At 47.9% G+C, this 6700-nt stretch overlaps 1 non-coding gene across 1 annotated transcript; it reads left to right on the top strand.

Annotated features, from left to right (window-relative positions):
• Positions 1 to 6340: 6340 nt before the first annotated feature.
• On the top strand, positions 6341 to 6447 carry LOC144509547 (U6 spliceosomal RNA). Its single transcript, XR_013500475.1, has one exon. It is a non-coding gene; the product is annotated as a U6 spliceosomal RNA (small nuclear RNA).
• Positions 6448 to 6700: the final 253 nt, after the last annotated feature.

Raw genomic sequence — 6700 nt, 5'->3', positions numbered from 1 at the left:
AGGTCTTTCTTTATTTACAGCTTTACCAGGACATGTGACAGTGTCATTACATTATGGACTTGGGAGTGTTTATGTAACAGTGTAAAAGAATAATTTTCTCTACATTACTACAGCAGCTAAAAGAATAAAAGAGAAATACTTCCATTTACACAGGAGATTTCATGACCTCAAGACATCCCAAAGTGCTTTAAAGCCTATAAAGTGTATTTGAATTGTAGTCACTGTTGCAATGTAGAAAACACTTCATATAGCATTCCTTTGGCTTTGGGGAATCCGCATGTCCAGAAAGGCAATATATAACTACAGCTTCTTTCATTACCTGATTTCTCTGGCATTTATTGTGAGGTTTTTTTTATGGTTTATGGATCTGTACCAGCTCCTCCGCACCATCCCTGCTGCATAAATTTCCCTTGTTGTATTCACGTGAGCTCAGTTGCTTCAGGTCTGGAGAGAGGGGAGCACTGTTCTTCTCACACTTCTGCTTAAGATGCGGGTCCTGTTTGGAGCATTGAGGATAAGGTTTTGAGGAAAGGTCACTGACCTGAAACTTTGACACTGTTGCCCCACTGACGCTGTCAGAGCGGCCGAGTCTTTCCAGCATTTTCTGTGTTTTGATTAAGAAGGACCTGACTCAAATGTCAACATCTGCGTGCAGCATAATCGCTTCCATTGCAAGATGCAGGGTGGAATTCTCCCTAAAAAATTCCATGTGTTGAATTTGCGGGAAAACTGGAGTAATTCACGTTGGATTTTTCGGTGGGAGTTCACACTAGGATCTCCCACCCTCTGTGCAGTGCAGCGTGCACCAGTGTGAATATAATTAAATTTCAGGGGGCAGGGCCTATCCCCACTGGAGAGACTGAAATCAGCACACTGAGCGGGCCATTGCGCATGCGCTGATCTGTCAATGCCAAGACCGGTGCAGCGCAGTGGCCCCGTACTGATGGCCTCCTGATTGCTGGCCAGCTCAATCGCTGGCCAGCCCAGCGACCCCCACAATGCAGGCTCTCCGCCACCCTCTCCCCCCGCTCCCCACAGTCAGATTGCTGCTTCCCGACCATTCCCAGCCCTGACCACCCCCCTCCGATCTCCAGCAACCTCCCCCCCCCCCGCCCCCCCACGATCCACCCGCAGTCCTGACCCTTGGGGCGGCACGGTAGCACAGTGGTTAGCACTGCTGCTTCACAGCTCCAGGGACCTGGGTTCGAATCCCGGCTTGGGTCGCTGTCTATGTGGAGTTTGTACATTCTCCTCGTGTCTGCGTGGGTTTCCTCCGGGTGCTCCGGTTTCCTCCCACAGTCCAAAGATGTGCGGGTTAGGTTGATTGGCCATGCTAAAATTGCCCTTAGTGTCCCGGGATGCATAGGTTAGAGGGGTTAGTGGGTAAATATGTAGGGATATGTGGATAGGGCCTGGGTGGGATTGTGGTTGGTGCAGACTCGATGGGCCGAATGGCCTCTTTCTGCACTGTAGGATTCTATGATTCTATGATCACCTGCAGTGCCAATCTCCCCAGCAGGCTGACCCCGCCTCCCCCATTCTGTTGACGCCCCCACCCCAGCCCGCCCTGATTGCTGGTCTCCCTTCTTCCACCACTGATCCCTATGCAGAGTGGCAGTGCGATCCTCACCAATCGCCCCCTAGGCCCCACGCCTGAAGAGGCCCCCCACCCCTTGGCACTGCCCCATGCCCAATGGGCAGTGCCAAGGTGCTCCCTGGACATTGGCACTTTGCCCCTTGGGCAGTGCCAGGGGGCACTGGCTGGCATTGCCAGGGTGCCAATGTCCAGGGAGCACCCCCCCCCCCTGCCTAACTTGTGGGGGTCCCTTATTAACCCCCATTCACTTCAGGGGGGTTGGGCCACTAGTTCCCCGAAAGTGGGGAGTGAATATAATCCCCGCCGGAGTGAAACACTCTAGCAGAGTGGGAAAGGCTGCCGGGCCAGGAGAATTCAGTCCTGGGCCGCTAATCACATTGAAATTAAATGGAAATGATTATCTAAATCATTTCTGCGTCTCCCTGCCGATTTCCAGCGTGGAGCAGATGCCGCCAGTAATCCGAGGCTGGGAGGTGCAAGCATGAACGCTCACGCAAACCCCACAAATCGGCCGCCGCGGGATGGGAGAATCACGGCCGTGGAAAGTGGTACACAAATTAGGTTATAAGGTTGTTGTGTTTTGGGATTGTTTATTTACTTCGTCATCAAATGTAGGGGGTTATAAGACCTGTTCTGAAGTGTTCCTGGGTGACATGGCTGTAAAAGATTAAAGGCAGGCCTGCATTGTTCAGCTGGAAATAAGATTAAAGTAGAGACTTGGAAACAGTGGCAGCAGCATCTGTGTTAGGGTCCCGGGTCAAAACTCCAAAATAGGTTCTGACATCAGGCTAAACCTCAACAATTTTGGTATAAATATGAGGATAGGATGTTTTGCTCTAAGAGTGATTCCACTGACAAATTAGGGATTTTTATCAAAACAAGCTTTATTCAGAACACAGTTTAAATATAGCCCTAATAAAATGAAGCTCTTAACAGTTGAACAATCTTTAAACATGAAAAAGAACAACTCTAATTTCTAACTTACCACTATTTCAGATCCAAATCAGCAACAGTCCTCTTAAACTCAAATGCCACTTTAAATACAGTTAGCAAGCTTAGGCATACTTGCTATAAGTGAGTGTAGAAAATCTTGGAGATGTCAAAGAGGCTTTGCAGAGAGAGCAGACTTTGGCTTGAAACAGTTTCAAGCCAGCAACTGAAACAGAATGCTGTTTCGCTACTACAAGCCTAGCTCCTCCCGTTAACCATCATCACATGGGCCTGTATACCAAAACAAATCCTTCTATTCCTTTAATAAAAACAAACGCAGGAAAACTCTTTATTTATAAAAACAGTCCATTAATCCTACCTTAGTAAACACTACTTGGTTAAAATGATCCTGCTTTCCCAGCATCTGAGCTGTATTCCTCCAGACACACCGGCTCCCTGTAGAAAAAGAAACTGAACTTTAAACATTCCACAGAAACATAAAATATATCAATAGCACAGTATAATCACATCTGTGTTTACAGAGATTAGACCGCTAGACTCCAAAATTCCAGACAGTGCTGCAGATGCCAAGTTGTAAGCAGTTATGCTTTAAACTGTCCCTTTACTTCCAACGTAAAAAAGTGTTGACACCTCTAATCAATATTTCTACCTGGATAGAGGGTCCACATGATTCACATTGCCATGGAGAAGCGAAGGGTTTTGAATATACCTCTGAAACGCACAGAAACAGGCAGTCTGCCAGGACCCAGGAAGGAGAGGGATCCTGCAGGTCGAAAGTCTCATGGTTCCCAGGGCGACTCCCTCCAGACTGTATACCACTGTGCCACCATCTTTGCTGGGTCTGCCCTCCCGGTGGGACAGGACATACCCACTGATGGGGATGGTGGTGTCTGGGACATTATCTGTAAGGTATGATTCCGTGAGTATAACAATGTTAGGTCATTGTTTGATTAGTCTGTGGGACAGCTCTCACAAATTCGGCTCATGTCAGATGTTAAGAAGGAGGACTTTGCAGGATCGACAGGACTGGGCTTGTCGCTTTGAGTGCCTAGGTCACTGCTAAGCGGTCAATCCGTTTTCATTAATTTTTAAAAACTTTGTTGTGATTTGATACAACTGAGTGGCTTGTTGGCCATTTCACAGAGCGCTTAAGAATCCACCACACCATGGTGAGTCTAGAGTCACATGTAGGCCAGACCAGGTAAGGATGGCAGATTTCCTTCCCTGAAGGACATTAGTGAACCAGATGGGTTTTTACTGGGTGTAGCAAGTTCCGGGATTTAATTAAAAAAGGAAATTAGGAAAACTTCAATAGTCAGGTCAGGTGGACAGGAAAGTGGCAAATGGAATTCAGCTGGGGAAAATGTGAGGTAATACTTGTGAGGGAAACATAAAAAGCAGAAGGAATAGATAATAAGTGGTAGGATACTCAGTAGAAACAGGGAAATGGAGTGAATGTCCACAGATTCCTGATCTGAGCAGCCGGATATATAGGTAAAGATAGCGTATGGAATAATTTGCTCTATTCATCATGGAGCATACTGTACTATGCTAGAACTGTGTATAATACAGTTTAGGCCACAACTGGTGACCTGATAGAGGTTTACAAGATGTTGAGGGGTCTGGATAGGGTGGACTCTCAGAGGCTATTTCCAAGGGCTGAAATGGTTGCTACGAGAGGACACAGGTTTAAGGTGCTGGGGGGTAGGTACAGGGGGGATGTCAGGGGTAAGTTTTTCACTCAGAGGGTGGTGGGTGAGTGGAATCGGCTGACGTCGGTGGTGGTGGAGGCAAACTCGTTGGGGTCTTTTAAGAGACTTCTGGATGAGTACATGGGATTTAATGGGATTGAGGGCTATAGATAGGCCTAGAGGTGGGGATGTGATCGGCGCAACTTGTGGGCCGAAGGGCCTGTTTGTGCTGTGGCTTTCTATGTTCTATGTTCTATAACTGAAATACTACATACAGTTCTGGAAGGATTTGATTGCACTAGAGAGGGTACAGAGGAGATATGTGAGGATCTGAGTACCTGAGCGATAAGGAAAGATTAGAAGGGCAGGAATTGTTTTCCTTTGGAACAACAGGCTGAGGGAAGATTTATTGAGTTGTAGAAAAATGAGATAGAATGGAAAGGAAGGTACAATTTCCGTCAGCAGAGAGATCAATAAGCAGGCAACATAGCTGAGCGTAGATTTAAAATAATTGGCAGAAAGGTTAGAAGGAAGCTGAGGAGAACATATTTTCACCCAGAGGGTGTTGGGTGTCTGGAACTTGCTGTCTGAGAGAATGGTAAAGGTAAAAACCTCAATTTAAAAAATAGTTTGATGTGAACTTGAGGTAAAGCATGGGGCTATGGAATTAGTGCAGGAAAATGGGATTAAGCAAAGACACGGTGGGCCAAATGGCCTCCTTCTGTAGTGTAAGGGTTTCTATGAATGAGATTTTGTGACCCTGCCCACCGCCAGGGTCATCTGGCCTCACCAGAGGTCAATGGGCCACATTTTCCCCGGCGGGTGCTGCCTGCCATAGTGAGGGCCACACAATTCCAGCCGATGTTTCTACGAGTGAATTTTACGGGAATGTATACCAACCCCCTCCACTGTGCACCCACCCCCCCCCTCCCCCCCGCCCCAAACCCCACCTCCCCAATCAGCAGCTCAGCAACTTGAAATCTGGCTGCCCATACAATAATACTACCCTAGGAATGGCCTTAATGAGGTAAGAGTGGTCCTTCTGCCCTTCAGGGATAGGATGTCCCACCCTCAAGAGCTGCCAGCCAATCAGGGTGGTCAGCAATCCTTGTAGTCTTGACAAGATCAGGAGCAAGTCGTGGTCATCGCTGAGACTCCAGGGAGTCCCAAGAAGGAGGAAGGCATCTGCCCCACTTAACAGCAAATCCTTTATTTTAAACTGAAGATTTTGGTCAGGGATGGATTGGGAATTCTTGTGAAGGGTGGGGTTGGGGGCGGGGGGAGGGGTGATGGGGGCACAATGTTAGACTGATAGTTTAGATACCCGAAAAAGAGGTATGAAGGGGTACCATCCCCTTTGGGGACACTCCCCAGAGGAGGTGCTCCACCCTCCCCCTTCCTTCCCGCCTTTTAGCCCAAGCTGTCAGACGTGTGGGCGAGATGACTTCCTTCTTCCTTCCCCAGCTGTATTAGTCATTGTGACGGAGGCAGAATGGAGTCTTGAAGTGGTTGTCAACTGGCAACTTAAGAGTCTGAAACAAGTCTAAGGGCGGGCGGACTGCTTAACACCTCATCCCTTCTCCCCCCATAAAATGGGAGGCAGCTGAGGGTAGGGTGGGAAGGCGGTACGCAGGGAACAATGGGTGGGTTGTCTGTTATATTTTACATGCCCTCCACTTTCAAATACTCCACTGGGGATCTGTGACATTCACCCCAATGGCTCCACTGACCTCTCAGTGACACACTGCCACACTTGGCATTTTCCTCCAAGATTGAATAATGGCTCCTCCACCAACAAAGTATTTGAAGTTCTGAATCTGCCTATTGCCCGGTGCTTCAGAACATGCCCTGTGACACAGCCTTTACTCGGCTGCTGCCTAACCATTCATCACCAGGTCTGCGTACTCCACACCTGAATGTTCGATCATTACAGAGATCATGGGGATGAAATGGCATTAAACCACTTTGGATCTCTGCAGAGGCCACTGCTGCAGGTGCTGTGAGACTGACTGCTGCTTCCTCATTGCCACTTGCTGAACTCACACTCCTCAGTTGGGATCAATACGTTTCTGCAATAAGGCTTATAAAGGAAGAATAGGGAATGCTCACTTCAGCAGCACATATACTAAAATTGGAATGATACAGAGAAGATTAGCATGGCCCCTGGGCAAGGATGAAATGCAAATTCATGAACCGTTCCATATTTTTTAAGGCGGCACGGTGGCTCAGTGGTTAGCACTGCTGCCTCACAGCACCAGGGACCCAGGTTCAATTCCGGCCTTGGGTCACGTGGAGTTTACACATTCTCCCCGTGTCTGTGTGGGTTTCCTCTTGGTGCTCCAGTTTCTTCCCAAACTCCAAAGATGTGCAGATTAAAGGTGCAATGATGACCATGAAACCATTGTCGATTGTGATAAAATCCCATCTGGTTCAATAATGTCTTTTAGGGAAGGAAATCTGC

Source organism: Mustelus asterias, chromosome 21 (assembly GCF_964213995.1).
Source record: "Mustelus asterias chromosome 21, sMusAst1.hap1.1, whole genome shotgun sequence".
Taxonomy (NCBI): Eukaryota; Metazoa; Chordata; class Chondrichthyes; order Carcharhiniformes; family Triakidae; genus Mustelus; species Mustelus asterias.
Note: the sequence above shows the minus strand (reverse complement) of the source record. Positions and strands in the feature narration are given on the sequence as shown.